Here is a 16,676-nt window from a genome sequence, read left to right on the forward strand (position 1 = left end):
ATCTGTTACATTTCTACTCCTTCTCCAAGACCCAGCTCAAATATCACTTCCTCTGTGAGCTTCCTCCTGATCTTCCCTTATTCTACCCTGTTATGAGTATTCACTCCCTCCCCTGTGCTCTCACAGCACTTTGTCCATTGCAGTCCACTTTAAATTCAGCCCTGTCTTTCTTCTGTACTAGACGGACTATGAGTTCTTTATTTTTACATTCTCTAGAAACTCCACAGTAACTGGCGTGAACAGCTGGAGTAGGGAGGCGAGAAGGAAACAGGGGACACGCACCACTCCTCCACGTTCAGTACGACTCCCAACATCCTAACTGACTGCACCGATGACCCAAAGGAACAAAATCTGATACTGCTAGAAAGGGAATATGCCATTAAACATGGCAGCCCATGAAATCAGCTAGGAAATTCTGAAAAAGCATACATCATAATGTATTTGTTTGGCAACTATGCAAGAATGCTGCATTTTCTTTTTTCAAGTTAGAAGTTACAGGCCAGGTGCAGTGGCTCACACCTGTAATCCCAGCACTTTGGGAGGCCGAGGCAAGTGGATCACATGAAACCAAGAGTTTGAGACCAGCCTGGCCAACATGGCAAAACCCCTTTTCTACTAAAAATACAAAAATTAGCCAGGTGTGGTGGCGCATGCCTGTAATCCCAGCTACTCGGGAACCTGAGGCATAAGAATCACTTGAACCTGGGAGGCGGAGGTTGCAGTAAGCTGAGATCATGCCACTGCACTCCAGCCTGGGCAACAGAGTGAGAACCTGTCTCAGAAAAGAAAAAAAGAAAGCACAACAAAATACTTTGGGCCGAGACCTACCATTGTCACATTCAAGCAATCTGTACTTCTCCAACTCCTGTTCTTGTCATACTATGCCCATGGTACCCAATACATGGTATATGTTCAGTACAGGTTGGTTGACATGAGAGAAAATGGTTTTATCATGACTGGCTGGGTGGAATGTGGATGGAAATGGAAATTTTCTTTTCTTTTTTTGAGACAAGGTCTCATTCTGTCACGCAGGCTGGAGTTCAGTGGCACAATCTCGGCTCACTGTAGCCTCAACCTTCCAGGCTCAAGCAATCCATCCACCTCAGCCTCCTGAGTAGACGGGACCACAGGTGCACACCACCATGCCCAGCTAATTTGTGGGAGGGAAGTCTTTGTTTTTTGTTTGTTTGTTTGTTTGTTTTGTAGAGGTGGGGTTTGGTCTTGTTGCCCAGGCCGATCTCAAACTCCTAGGCTCAAGTGATCCACCCACCACCTCAGCCTCCTGAGTAACTGGGACTACAGACAGGCGCCACCAAGCCTTGCTGGAAATCTTCATTAAACTTCGAAACAAAGGACACAGTTACTTATTTTGCCTGCTTGAAGGTAACCATTCAGAGATTGCGGTCTTGCTTTATTTGTCTGTATCTAGGATCAACCGGGGTTGTTTGTAACAGACAAAAAAAAAGAAAAATGATAATCTGTAAATATTTTTATAAACCAACATTCCTCCAACCTTCACAATGCACAGTGGCCCTTCTCAATGGACAGATTCATAAAGGTTAATTTCTAGTATGGATTATGAAATTAATTGAAGTGTCGGAGGTTCCCTGACAAAATTGTTGTTCACTAGTTGTCACTGGGCCACTGATAACAAATTAAGTGACTTGGGACACTGCGTGAGCCAAAAGGAAAGGCTAGTGCAGAAGCTGCATAAAGTAAACATCTTTAAGATGCTAATCACTACAGTCACATCTGAGCTGCCTATGTTGATTAGGAAATACAAATCTCAACTAAAAATAGCAGACAAAACATTTTGATCATGAAGTTCTCCTCCTTTTTATCTTTGCTAGTTAAAGACCATTATGCTCACAAAACTGACAGGAAGCCTACATTCTGAGGCCATGGCTTTTGCACCAGCCAACCCTGGCTATTCTTTCCAGACTGGAACGTCAGGAGCATCTGTGGTTAAGAAACAGTCACTCACGGTTCGTATGCTTTCTTCAGAACACAGGCAAAAGACCTCCCTTCATCTCAGTTCTCCTCCTTCCAAAAATGATTCAGCCTGAAAGCATTGCTGCTTTGTCCATCAAGGCTCACTCAAAACTATCTGAGGCCAGGTGCGGTGGCTCACACCTGTAATCCTAGCAGTCTGGGAGGCCGAGGCAGGGGATTGCTTGAGCCCAAGAGTTCGAGACCAGCCTGGTCAACATGGTGAAACGCTGTCTCTACTAAAAATACAAAAATTAGCCAGGCGTGGTGGCACACAACCATAATCCCAGGTACTCAGGAGGCTGAGGCAGGAGAATCGCTTGAACCTGGGAGGTGGAGGCTGCAGTGAGCCGAGATGGTGCCACTGCACCCCTGGCACGGTGGCTCATGCCTGTAATCCTAGCACTTTGGGAGGCTGAGGTGAGTGGATCACTTGATGTCAGGAGTTCAAGACCAGCCTGGCCAACATGATGAAACCCCATCTCTATTAAAAATACAAAAAATGAGCCAGGTGTGGTGGCGTACACCTGTAATCCCAGCTACTCAGGAGGCTGAGGCAGGAGAATCTCTTGAACCTGGGGACAGAGGTTGCAGTGAGCTGAGACTGTGCCACTGCACTCTAGCCTGAATGACAGAGTGAGACTCTGTCTCCCCCCAAAAAAAAAAAAAAACCCAACCTATCTGAAATCCTCTGGTAATAGGAAGTACATATGAAAGTGCTGACTTAAATGAGCACCATATCTTATTTACCCCTGTCACAACTGTTAATGTCTAATATTTTAATGCAGGACCTCTGACGTACAGAGGAAGGTAAAACTAAGCCTAAACATCTACATTATAAATAAACAAAGCCCTCCACTAGGTGTATGTGTGTACACACACAACTGGCACGGTGAATATACACATACACACACACAACTAGTAAACACCTAACAGGCAATGGCTTAGGCACAGATCTTGCAACATACAATTGCCATGCACTAAATGGTCCTCTTGTAGTTCAGAGTTTCAGTCTTCCTGAGCCCCTAACCTATTAGCAGGGAGAGACTACAGGCAATGGAAAGAATTCAGCTCAGTTACTCACCTCTGAACCTAAGCCTTCTCATCAGTAAAATGAGGGTTGGACTAGACCAGCACTGCCCAACAGAAACATAATGCAAGCCACAAATGTGAGCCAAATATGTAATTTTAAATTTCTTAGTAGATACATTTTAAAAGTAAAAAAATGGTAACATTAATTTTAACAATATTTTATTCAATCCAACATAGTCAAAACTATTACTTCAACGTGTAATCAACATTAAAAAAACTATTAATGACATATTTTGCATTCTCTTTTCACACCAAATGTTTCAAATCCAGTATGTTGGTTTTTTAAAAGAAGAAAATAGAAACAGGACTTTTACCTTGTTGCCCAGGCTGGTCTCCAATTCCTGGGCTCAAGGGATCCACCTGCCTCAGCCTCCTAAAGTGTTGGGATTATAGGCATGAGCCACCAGGCCCAGCACTAGTATGTACTTTTTTATTTTATTTTATTTTATTTTATTTTATTTTATTTTATTTTATTTTATTTTATTTTATTTTTGAGACAGGCTCACTGTAGCCTCAACCTCCCTAGCTCAAGCAATCCTCCCACCTCAGCCCCAAGTAACTGGGACCACAGACATGTGCCACCACGCCCAGCTAACTTTGGTTTTTCGGGGAGAGGGTGTTTTTTTTGTTTGTTTGTTTTTTGTTTTTTTTTTTATAGAGACAGGGTTTTGCCATGTTGCCCAGCTGGTCTGGAATTCCTGGCCTTGGCCTCCCAAAGGCTGGGATTACAGGTGTGAGCCATAGCACTGGCCCTAGTATGAATTTTAAATTGATAGCACATCTCCATTCGGACTAGCCACATGGGACCAGCAGGACCGTATAGGGCAGCACAGGCCTAGATGATCTCTGATATTTCTCTTAACACTAGAAGTTATTTTAATAAAGGGAATGACAGATTTTCAGATCAAGGTCTACTTAGAAGAAGTATAAAGCATTTTCCTAAATTTCTTAGTCTGTTTACCCTCATTCAAAATGGTGTTTTGCTTTTTTTAAACTTTTTAAATTCAGTGGAATTGGATGTGTAAACAACTAGGTGGTTTGATCTACTGCTTTTAGCATGACTGTTCTCACTGCCACAGTCACTGTCCTACAAACCTCCAGGGAGATTAAGAATACTCAGAACAAAGTATAACTACTGAATGAATGAGACATCTCAAAAATCATAACTTGAAAAGACAACTGTTCAGATGAAAGTTCAACAGAAATGGCAAAGAAAAATATTTGATAACCATGTTATCTTCTATCTATTAAGATAATGCTATAAAAATAATACAAATGTGCACAGGCTTTTGGAATTGTTTCTCTAATTACTCAACATCCATGAGAAAGATTCATGCTGCTGCTCCCACACTGTCTTGCTTATTAATGCCTTTGTGATCAATGATCTGCCTTCACCAGATGGCTGGCCTGGGTTAAGAGTACAATATGCGCTCACAGAACAAAGCAAAGCTAACTGGTCTTCCCAAGAATTGAACCTGTGACCCTGACCTCATTAACTCTAGAAGACAGTTAACCCATCACAAACTTGCATGGCCAGGTGCATCATAAATAAAGCAGGAAAGCCCACTGCCTCTGTCACAGTGACACTCTGGTGGAGAAAACGTCATTCTAAATGTATTAAAAACTTTTCAAAATGAAGAAAAATCCTGACTGCAATCATTTAGGGCAGCCTGGAATTCACCAGCAGTGTCTTAACAGCCCTGCTGGATCTGTCACAATCTTCCCTAAGAACATTAGCTGTGGCCCCCACCCGAGACCATAAATGGTATTGGCAATGGGGTTTGGAGTAATGATGTTTCCTCTTTCAAAAATGGTGATCTTGGGACTATGGCCTCTCCTTTTTATTTCTCCCAAGTGAGGAAACAGCCCATTGTTAACAAGGGGTTAACAATTACATACAAGAATTTTCACAGATTATTCCTTGAATCCGGCTTATCCTAGATTTAAATAATAATCAAGTTTTCAGACAACCTGTTTCCCCCTCCCTGTCTCCTTATCTTCCTTCTTGCCAGCCAATCCCTCCCCAGGTGAGTGGGGTGAGGCCAGTGAGCCTCCAGACAAGATCGTTCTTACCTTCCCTGGTAAAAACAAAATGCCTTTTTAGCAAGTTGTCCTTCCTTTTTCTAATTCCTCTTAGCAGCTGCTACCTGCTCTTAAACTCTATTCTAACAACCGTTTCTAGTGGGCTAAATTTACTTCTGATTTAAATATTTTTTAAAGTGTTTCAGGGATGCAGCTTCTGTGTCTTTTCCTCAATTCATATTGAATACAGTACCAGTTTCAAAAGCAAGTTTTTTGACATTTCTTCTTAATCCCCTAAGTACGCCACTTGAAAAACACTGGAAACATCTGAAAGACCTGGTGAAGACTTTAAAATCTGACTGAAATATTTATGTTTCCATTTTTGACATTTTAAATGGTATCACTTTTTCACATATAAAAGCTTTTACATATGGTTGTTCTATTTGGCTTCTTAAATATGTCTGATAACATGTGACTATAAGGCTGACAACATGTGACTATAAAAACATCTCTTCAGGGTTGTTACTCAGTTTTTTTATTTCCACAAAGTTACTTAATATGTATTTCTTTACTTTAGAGAAGAGTTTATAATCTGGTACTTCTCATATATGTGTGAAAATCATACATCTATGTAAACCTAAGATATGCATATGCATCTGCCTTAAAGCCACCAGAATAAATTAATATCTAAATTGATTTTGTTCTTATCTCTATGAATTTTCACATCAGGATAAAAAGGAGCCCCTGAGTGGCGGCTCACGCTTGTAATCCCAGCACTTTGGGAGGCTGAGGCAAGGCAGGTAGATCACTTGAGCCCAAGAGTTCATGACCAGCCTAGGAAACAGAGAGAGACCACATCTCTACAAAAAATAATTAACCAGATGTGGTGGCATGCGCCTATGGTCCCAGCTATTCAGGAGGCTGAGCTAGGAGGATCACTTGAGCCCAGGAGGTAGAGGCTGCAGTGAGCCATGGTTACATCACTGCACTCCAGCCTGGGTGACAGAGCAAGACCCTAGAAATACATAAATAAAAACATAAATGAATAAAAGAATAAACAGGACACAAAATGTAAAGGTAGCCAAGTTTTGTATCTGCCCGAACATACAAATTACAATGACCACCCAATAAGTGGGCCATGTCCTGATGCTCACAAAAACTATAACAATCCACTAAGGGTCAAGTAGTAGACAGAATTAATAAATACACATAAAACACAGGCTTGCTGCAACTTTACACAATTTCATTAGCTGCAAAGTATATTTTGAGGGCCAGCCTAAGGATGAAATCTGATGTTCAAAAATAAATGCAATTATATCTATATTTGTTTACATCAAATCTTAATTTAAAAAGACTGATGAACAGAAATATATGGCTACTCAAACCACATAAATAAACCATGAAACTACTGTTCTTTGTCTAACATATCATCATGATCTACACAAATTCAGATTTTTAAATTGTCAGCTTTGAAAACACTAACCTTAATTCAACAAATAAACTGTTTAAATATATGGTTAAAAGTTTAAAGCCTCATGCACACAGGAGTATCCAAAGCTATAATGCAAGAGCAGTGGCATATTTATACATTTTTAGGCACCTGGTAATCATGTTATTTATGAGTTACACTCCTACATATAATAGCAATAATGCAAACCAGACACCATAAGCGTTTTAATGTAGAAGATATAAATGTAAAAAAAAGTGAAATTTGCCTTTATTATATAAAAGCATCTATTTGTGTATTCTAAGTATTATTTATAAAATATATTTCCTGAAAAACGCCTTAATTCTTCCTGACAATGTGTTTCAAAGAGGGAAGTCCTAGAAATATCAAAATATTAAAATTAAAATACTGCTACAAATACACATAGGAAACGTGTAAAGAACTGAAAAACCAAAAAACAAAAAATGCTAATAGGATACTTGGTGGTGGTTTCTTAAAGTACTTTACAAAGTAAATACTTTTAGCACCTTGTGATTTTAAGACCAATCAATACACTATGAAGTACTCTTTTGTAGCTTGTAAGGCTTCATTTTGTGCCTTAACAAAAGCCGACATTCATTCGTAATGAAGTCTTTTTATAGTTACACAGCTATTTCATGTCTCTTAGGAAGATATATTAAACCTTTGGATGCTCAATAAAAATGACCAATTAATTGACTCTATCACAAAAACCTGAGAAGCTCTTACAAAATATTTACATCAAAGACCAGCTAAAGCCAGAAAGAATTACGTTATGCTTCCTTAACTTCCCTAAGTTGAAAACTGACTTGAAATGAGTCATTTCAAAGGAAACTACAAAAGATGTACCACAATGGGTAAATTCTCAATATCGACATTCAAATTTATGTTAAGGAAGAAATGAAACATCTTCAGAAATCACTATGAGGGAACATCAGAAAACCATGGGGGTTAAGAGGGCAGACAGGCTTTGGGATCAGAGAGAACTCAGTTTGAATCTTTGCTTCATCCCTCTCTAAATTTAGGACCTTGGGCAAGTTAACAAAAAGCTCTCTGAGTCTTAATTTCAATTATCAAATGTAAACACAAGGCCTACTTACAGGGCTGTTGTGAGAACTAAATTAGATAACATATATAAATAGACTACTTAGCACACAGTAACGTGACCATGAGAAATATTCAATAAATGATGGTAATTCCCAAGAAATGTTTAAGAACTTATTTTTAAATGTAATTTAGTATTCAAACTCCAATTGATGTTGTAAACCATTTGAAGAAAAGAAATAAAGATTCAACAACAGTTTTCTTAAATGCACTTAACCTGATTATCCTTAGCATTAGTGCTTTTCAAAGCGTAGTTCCTGACCCATTAATGGGATGTGAAATCATTTAGCGATCTCAACCAACATTTTTAAAATAAAATAGAATAAAAAATATAAGAATGCATTGCACATTCAAAGTCTAAGCATTACTTCATGAATTTTTTCATTACAGATATTTACAATGTATCTGTATACTGGGTGGCAAAGTAAAATGCATCTCTTACTGTGCAAAAATAAAAGTTTAGGCTGGGCGCAGTGGTTCATGCCTGTAATCCTAGTATTTTGGGAGGCCAAGGCAGGAGGATTGCTTGAGACCAGCCTGGGCAACACAGTGAGACCTCACCTCTTTAAAAAAATAAAAATAAAATAAAAAATTAAAAAGTTTAAAAGCCATTGCTTTACATTAAAATAATGAAAATAAAAATTAGCTGACACTGAGTGCTTAGTTTGTACTAAACACTGTGCTATGCCCACATTATTTTATTTGATCCTCACAAAAATGTTCTAAATAGGATTACTTCCCCCATTTTACAGATGAGGAAACTGAGGCTTAGATTAAATCACTTGCCAAGGATGCAGAGCTAGTAGCCAGTAAAGCCAATGCTCAAATTCAATCACCTGCCTCGAGAACTTGTGTATTTAACCACTCCCCTAAGTACTAGGTTGTAAAATATACCTTTTCTTTATGTAAAAGTTACCCAAAAGGTAGACTTTTTCATGGGGTCTAATTCCAGCGTGATTTTCTGGGGGTACAGTGTATCTTGGAGAAGGTTGTGTGATTCAGGGGAGAAAGCTCTGGGCGTGAGATCCAGCTTCTGTCCCTGGCATTGTTGCTTTAGTGGCAAGGAGCTGGCAAGTCATTTAATCTCGCCATGTCTGGATTTCCTCATCTACAAAACGGGAATGATAATATCTGCCCTGCCTCCCCACAGGCCATTGTGGGAAACTATATGCACATACAACAAGTGAAATGTTCTATTGTGCTACTCAGTTATAGGAGATGATTTAAAATGATGAAAAAAACCACCCAAGAGACCCCATTCTTGGAAGAAACACACATCAACTATGACTGAAAAAGGAGGTCACCAAGCTTTCATCAACTGTATGTGGAAAACCTCTACACAGTTGTTGGCACACAGTAGGCCTTCAGTAAATGTTCGTTGAATAAAAAGAAGTAAACAAATTCCATCTGTACACGTTTTATCCACTTGTATTTTTTTCACCTATTCATTCTTTCTTTCCATGACTACATACTGAACACCTACTGTGTGCCAGATCAGAAATACGGACCACAAAAAAAGACTAAAAGATTGTCCCTTTCCCTGGAGAATTTCAAATTAATGTCAATTAATTGGTCTGAAATTGGGTAAGAGAAAAACTGTAAAACACAGCTTCCTCATCTAGCGATAATAATAACTTACATTTATTATAGTGCTTTGTAGTTTATGAAGAACTATGAACTATTATGAAGAGCTAGCTTTTGTTTCTCACACCAATTGCCTATTGTCAAGTTGGTGTTAGCTTCCTCCTCCAAATTCAGTGGTCGGTAAGTACTGCTAAGTCTTTAGAGTGAAAGTTTCTCAATGTGTTAGAGATGACTGTAAAATTAAGCTTTTGAATACAATGCATTTTAAATAATCAACAGTGGAAAGGGCGATCCAGTAACATGATTTTTTTCCCTGCCCACTTCTGAGTTGAAGTGATCTGTAATGCAACCATATTACATTTTTCAAAATGTTTCTTTTTCAAAGCTGCCTTCGAAATTTTTTTTCATATAGGCAATTTTCTCTTGAATATACTGAACAAGGATTCCCTTTTCCCAAAGGATAAAGGAGACAGTAGTGAAGGAGTCTTCTCTTTGTTGACTTTTTAAAAATTACTCAAAACTGACTGTTTTATTCAGATTCCTGAGTCACAAACAATGCCAAAGAACTGTGAGCCATTTTTTATATAATTCCACAATTACTATAGGTGATTTTTAAAGGAAACATTGATTTAACTCACAACTTAATGAATCAAAAATTTGCCACAGGATATTTACTAAGAATCTTTTTCTAAAACTGCCTTATCCTTTGTATTCTAACCACTCCCTCTCCACCACCACCACTTACCACCCCCAATACACACACACACACACACACACACACACACACACACTCCCTCACCTACACCAGATCAGTTTCCCAGCCATTATTCCTAAAACCATATTAAAATTTCACAACACATGGTCGTACTTACTAGGTTTTCTTCCCCCTCCCCCTCCACTGAATCAATGTGTCTTGAAATATATATTCTCTTAAAATTCAGAATTCAGAAAATGATTATGATGTCTCTAACTCAAGAACACATATTATAAAATTCAAAGTCGGCTTCTGTTTACTGATAATCATGAAAAAAAAAAAAAGCCATACCCCACCCACCGTATCCGTAGGGTTAGGAGGTCCAATCTCGCCACTACAGAGCTCTGCAAGAAAGGACGGTTATAGTGCCAGGAAAACCATCGCAACAAGCCCCGGGCGAAGATAAAGAAAACAGATTTTACACCACGGGCAGCGCGCAGTCTCCTGGCCCCGGCCCTTGGTAAACAGGGGAAACCTTTGTCTTGCCTCAGCTATCAAACTGGTGGCTCATCAGAATTGGGGCAGCAAGAGTTTGTGCGAAACGGTCTGGCAGAGGTTAAACAAAGCAATGCAGCTCCGGGGGCGGTGGGGAGAGGGCTGAGCTCGGACGGCGTCCGCGATCCCGGACGGTGAGGTCTGGTTCTGGCCCTTGCCGCGGTGGGGACCGAGCCAGGGACCCGGGGACAGGATGGCGAGGCGCGGGAAGAGGAGAAGGTAGGCGAGGTCCCATATTCTCCGCAAGTTCCCGGGGCGCAGCCCGGCGGCAGGTTCCCCTGCGGGGATCCAAAGCGCGCAAGCCGCGCGCAGGTTCCTCGGGGAGGGTCCGCGCCTCCCACATGGGGACACCGCCCCGAAGCCCACCGCCCGCCGCGCCGAGCCGAGCCCACGCCCCCGGGGCCATGTCCCCTGGAGTCCCGGGGCGCTGCGGGGGCCCGGCCCGGAGGGGCGCGAGTGGAGGAGAGAAGCCCGCGCCTGTCCCCATTGTCTGGCTCCGGCCGCGGGCCGAGCAGGCGCTCACCTGAGGTCCCCGCCTGGCGCTCCCGCTGGCAGAGCGGCTGGCCGGCGACCGGCGGTCCCGGGCGGGCGGCGGACTCGTTGGCACTGCGCGCGGCAGCCTCCGCATCAGCAGCCGCCGCGGCAGCAGCACCAGCAGCGCACCCGCCTCTCAGTCGGCCGTGGCCTCCATTGCTCTCCCCACTGCCGCCACCGCGCGGCACTGCGCGCCCGGCCCCGCGCGGCGTGGTCACATGCTCCGCCGGCGCCTCGGGCGCTCGGACCCGCGCCGCCGCCCCGCCCGGCTTCGCCCAGGGACAGCTGAGCGTGAGGCGCCGGCTTCCTTCTCGCGCCCTCCGGGAGTGGCGCGCACCAGATGGCTCCCCTCCCCAGGGGTGCGGAGAAACCCAGAGCGGGCCTCAAGGAGGGGCGTGGGGTTGACCAGTGCCCTCCCGACTTCTGCAAAGCCTGACTCGAGGGAGTGCTGAACTCGTGAGGTCTGAGGTTACAGTGGTCGGCTCACAGCGAGGCTCATCCTGCGTGTGGCGAGAACATTGGACCATCAGTCACCACCCCACAGGTTGCAAATTCGGTCCCTGTTACCCGCAGCAGTCTCTCTAATAGGAGATACCGGGAGACCAGGAGAAGTTTCGCCCTGCAGAGTCCCAACCACAATAAATGGCACTGGGACTCCTGAGAGTTGAGTAAGTTGGAAAATGCCACCTAGAAATAGAAAGGCTAGAAATTTCATTGCTGAGTCCCTGTACATCTGAACGGAGTGACATTGACAATGTGCATTATTGTCCCCAGCCATAATGAAATTAAATATTGATTTTGATGCTTTAAGGAAAATGACTTCTCCTTTTGTGGGCTAACGAAGAAAACAAGACTTTTCCTTCATACTTTTTGCTGTGACTATGCCAATGCAACTACTGGAAATCAGTTTCTGGTGATCTTCTTAGTTTACTATGTATGCAAGGATGCTAAAAATAATTGAATATCATTATTAAACAGGAAATTTTAAAGCAAAATGACTAGACAAAAGATGCAAAATACGAAAGATAGCCCTAAACTATACCCAGTATTGAGCCAGATGTCCCAAATGCCAAAAATAGGACTAGTAATTTCTTTTTTTTTTTTTTTTTTTTTGAGACGGAGTTTCTTGTTGCCCAGGCTGGAGTGCCGTGGCGCGATCTCAGCTCACTGCAACCTCCAACTCCCGGGTTCAGGCGATTTTCTTGCCACAGTCTCCTGAGTAGCTGGGATTACAGGCGCCCGCCACCACACCCAGCTAATTTTTGTATTTATTTTTAGTAGAGACGAGGTTTCACCTTATTGGCCAAGGACTAGTAATTTCACTGCACGACTTAAAGGAGCAACCTTGAGACTGGGAGAATCTAGTGCATGTTACCTTATCCAACTGGTTTATTCTGGATAAACATTTAAGTTAAATATCAGTATAATATATGGCTTTGTATTTTTGTGAATATAGATACTTAGTTCAGTGTGCACATATCCTAAACTATGTCTGCTTTATTCCAAATTAGAATAATGCAGAGTTTTAGAAAGGGTTGAGCAAATTTCTTTTGATTTGAGTTTAGTAGCGATAGAAGTTCCCAGAAGCCGGCCGGGCGCGGTGGCTCATGCCTGTAATCCCAGCACTTTGGGAGGCCGAGGCAGGCGGATCACCTGAGATCGGGAGTTCAAGAACAGCCTGGCCGACTTGGCGAAACCCCGTCTCTACTAAAAATACAAAAATTAGCCAGGCGTAGTGGCGCATCCCTGTAATCCCAGCTACTCGGGAAGCTGAGGCAGGAGAATCGCTTGAACCCGGGACGCGGAGGTTGCAGTGAGCTGAGATTGCGCCATTGCACTCCAGCCTGGACAACAAGAGAGAAACTCCATCTCAAAAAAAAAAAAAAAAAGAAGTTCCCAGAAGCCAAAAATCAAATCTATGCAGAACATATAGCTGGGATCTTGTTCTTGATATATATTATAGTCTTGCCAACTACATGAAAACACAAACAAATGTCCATATAAAAATTCAAATGTTCATAAGTCAAACGTAGGTCTACTATCTTTTCACTTTGTAGGACAAGGCACCCCAATTCATATACACCCAAAAAATATCGCCGGAGTTCTGGAGAAATGATGCTCATATTGGACCATTCTAACAACTAGACTTAGTGTCTGTCATGGGCCTCAGAAATCGGAATCCATCAGGCACCACTTTTGACAGGTGCTGTTTTTTTCCCTCACTTTTCAAATACATTGGTTCATAGCAACTATATCCAGGGCTATAACAAGATTGCATGGCACCCTAACCCCAAGTATCAGTCTACTATTCCACGTTTTCGATAGCTAACTGCCTACCAGTGGAAACATTTTTCAGAGGCCATAATACAAAAAAAAACAAAAAACAAAAACAAGATGCAGAACATCTAGAATTTTTTTTAACACTTAACCATTTAACTGCTGTGTGAGAGGTTATAGAAAATATGTGGGAAATAAATTTCGTAGTTAGACCAGTAGTTTCAGCTGTAGGGATACTTGCACTGTAGGAGACATTTGGCAGTGTCTTGGGCACATTTTTGGTGGTCTACACTGGGGATGGCAGGTGCTACTACTGGGCATCTACTGGGTAGAAGCCAGAGATGCTGCTAAGAATCTTACAATGCTCAGAACAGCCCCCACAACCAAGAATTATCCAGCCCCAAATGACAATAGTGCTAAGGTTAAGAAACGCTGAGTTAGACCAAGGATTTCCAAAGCCTCTCCATTCTATAATCCACCATGTCTGTGTATCATCCCTTTCCATGACTTTCTGTCCCTCAGCATGAGTCCACTGGATAATTCAATTAACTTCAGATATTTCCTTAAATTTGTAGAATGGGAATAACTGTTCTAGTTCCCATATCTTTTAAATTACCATTATTATTGTGTCTGAAAATTAAGTAACGGAAAAATATAATAGGCAAATACTAACAGAAGAAAACATGGAGACAACTGCAAATCTACATGCAAAATAATCAATTTGGACCCCTATCTCACTATATAGTTAACTCAAATGGATCATAGATCTAAAGGTAAGAGCTAAAACTATAAAACTCTTAGAAGAAAACAAAGGCATAAATCATGTCCTTAGGTTAGACAATGATTTCTAAGATATGACATCAAAAACCAAGCAATGCAAGAGAAAAATAAACAATATCAAAATTTATAACTTTTATGTTACACATGATATCATCAAGTGAGTGAAACTATGATGCAAGGAATTGGACAATACATTTACAAATCATACAATGTTTCTAACAAGGGACTTGTATACAGAATACATAAAGTACTCATAACACTCAATAATAAAAAGACAAATAACCCAATTTTATGATGGGCAAAGGATTTGAATGGACATTTCTCCAATGAAAATACACAAATGACCAATGAGCAAATGAAAAGATGCTTAACATCATTAACCATTGGGGAACTGCAAATCAAAATCACACCTAGGGTGGCCATAATAAAAAAGACAGATAATCACAAGTGTTGGTGAGGACATACAGAAATTGGAAACTTCATATATTCTGATGGTAGAATAACCAATGACCCAGCAATTCTACTCCTAGAAAAATACCCAAGAGAAATGAAAACATATCCACACAAAAACGTATACATGAGTGTTTATAACAGCATTATTTAGAATGGCCAAAAGTGGAAACAACTCAAATGTCCATCAACTGATGAATGTATTAAACAAAATGTGGATATCCATACAGTGGAATATTATTTGGCAATAGAAAGGAATGAAGTACTGATAGATATATGCTACATGTATGAACCTTGCATGCAACATGGATGAACCTTGAAAACATTATTCTAAGTGAAAGAAACCAGACTCAAAAGACCGCATATGATATGATTTCATTTGTATCAATGTCCAGACCGTCAAATTTATGGAGATAGCAGTAGATTATGATTGTAGGGAGGAGGAGTTGGGGGAAAATGGAGAGTGACTGTTAATGGATATGGTGGGTATAGGGTTTCTTTTTTCTTTTTTTTTTTTGAGATGCAGTCTTGCTCTGTCATCCAGGTTGGAGTGCAGTTGTGTCATCTTGGCTCATTACAACCTCTGCCTCCTGGGCTCAAGTGATCCTCCCACCTCAGCCTCCAAGTATCTGGGACTACAGGCACATGCCACCACACCCAGCTAATTTTTTAATTTTTTTGTAGAGATGGGGTTTCTCTGTGTTGCCCAGGCTTGTCTTGAAATCCTGGTCTCAAGTGATCCACCCGCCTCGGCCTCCCAAAGTGCTGGGACTACAGGCGTGTGCCACTGCGCCCTGCCAGTGTGGGGTTTCTTTTGGTGATGATGAAAATGTTCTAAAATTGCAATAACAGCTGCACAATTCTGTAAATATACTGAGTCATCAAATCATGTAATTTAAGTGGGTGAATTTTATGGCATGTAAATTATATCTCAACAAAGTTGTTACAAAATAGATGACAGCATAAGTTGCAATATTAGTGTCTGATAAAAGAGATTTCAGGGTAAAAAGTGTAAGTGCTAAAAGGTGCAAGCCAACAAAAAATATGTAACAGTCCTGAAATGTATGTATCTAACAACAGAGCTTTTAAATTACTGACAGACTGAAGAATAAATGAATAATAATAAAATTCTTGCTTTAATTAAAATTCCTTAAATAGTAAAAAAAGTTAATAAAATTCTTGCTTTAATAAACTACAGATAGTTCCCAACTTAGGATGATTTGGCTTATGTTGTTTCAACTTTATGATGCTATGAAACCATTCTGTTTTTCACTTTCAGTATAGTATTCAATAAACTTCATGAGATAGCCAACACTTTATTATAAAATGGGTTTGTGTTAGATGATTTTGTCCAACTCATGTGAGTGTTCTGAGGATGTTTAAGGTAGGCTACACTAAGCTATAATGTTTAGTAGGCTAAAGGTATTAAATGCATTTTCAACTTAGGGATATTTTCAACTTACAATGGTTGTACCAGGACATAATCCCATCATAAGTCAAGAAACATACTATATTTAAGGCAAAAACTGAAATGAAAGGAAAAGCAAACAACTCTGCTCTCACCGTGAGAGGAATTTTAATTTTTCTTGGAATTAACTTATCAAGTAGACAAAGATAATTATCCAGAGAATTCACAAACTTGATATCTTTTAGCTCTGTAGTCCCAGCTACTCCAGAGACTGAGGGGGGAGGATCCCATGAGCCCAGGAGTTTGAGGCTGCAGTGAGCCATGATCACACTTCAGCCTGGGCAACCAAGCAGGATCCTGTCTCCAAAAAAAAAAAAAAAAAAAAAAAAAAGAAAAGATAAGAAGTGCATACCCAACAAACAAAAAATAAAAAAATATGCATTTTGCACAAAAGTTTTTGGAATGATCACAAAAGTTAAGCAAGTTTTAAGCCAAAACATAACAAATTTCAAAAAGCAAAATCCATACAGGCCACATTCCTTAATCGAAATTCAATAAATTAGAAATTTGTAACAAAATCCTATCTACTTAAAAACTTTAAAACTTCCTTTTAAATAAGTAACTTTTTTTGTTAAAAATAGGGTGAATATACTTTCCAGTTCACCTAGGAGAGCCTCAGTTAGCACTTATTTTCCTGACATAACACATATACTGTCATGCAC

General features: G+C 40.7%; 1 protein-coding gene across 3 annotated transcripts in view; it reads right to left on the reverse strand.

Moving 5' to 3' along the window:
* The window catches only part of CRACD (capping protein inhibiting regulator of actin dynamics), a 281,450-nt gene extending 270,201 nt beyond the window's left edge, over nucleotides 1-11,249 (reverse strand). Inside the window, exon 1 of one of the 3 annotated variants that reach the window (XM_034958782.4) lies at nucleotides 11,029-11,249. The gene's annotated coding sequence lies outside the window, so the exon portion shown is untranslated. The remainder of the gene's footprint in view (nucleotides 1-11,028) is intronic. The other 2 variants (XM_034958784.3, XM_034958785.3) reach the window with 2 other exon arrangements.
* Between the last annotated feature and the right edge of the window lie 5,427 nt (nucleotides 11,250-16,676).

This window comes from Pan paniscus, chromosome 3 (genome assembly GCF_029289425.2).
Source record: "Pan paniscus chromosome 3, NHGRI_mPanPan1-v2.0_pri, whole genome shotgun sequence".
NCBI classification, from domain to species: Eukaryota; Metazoa; Chordata; class Mammalia; order Primates; family Hominidae; genus Pan; species Pan paniscus.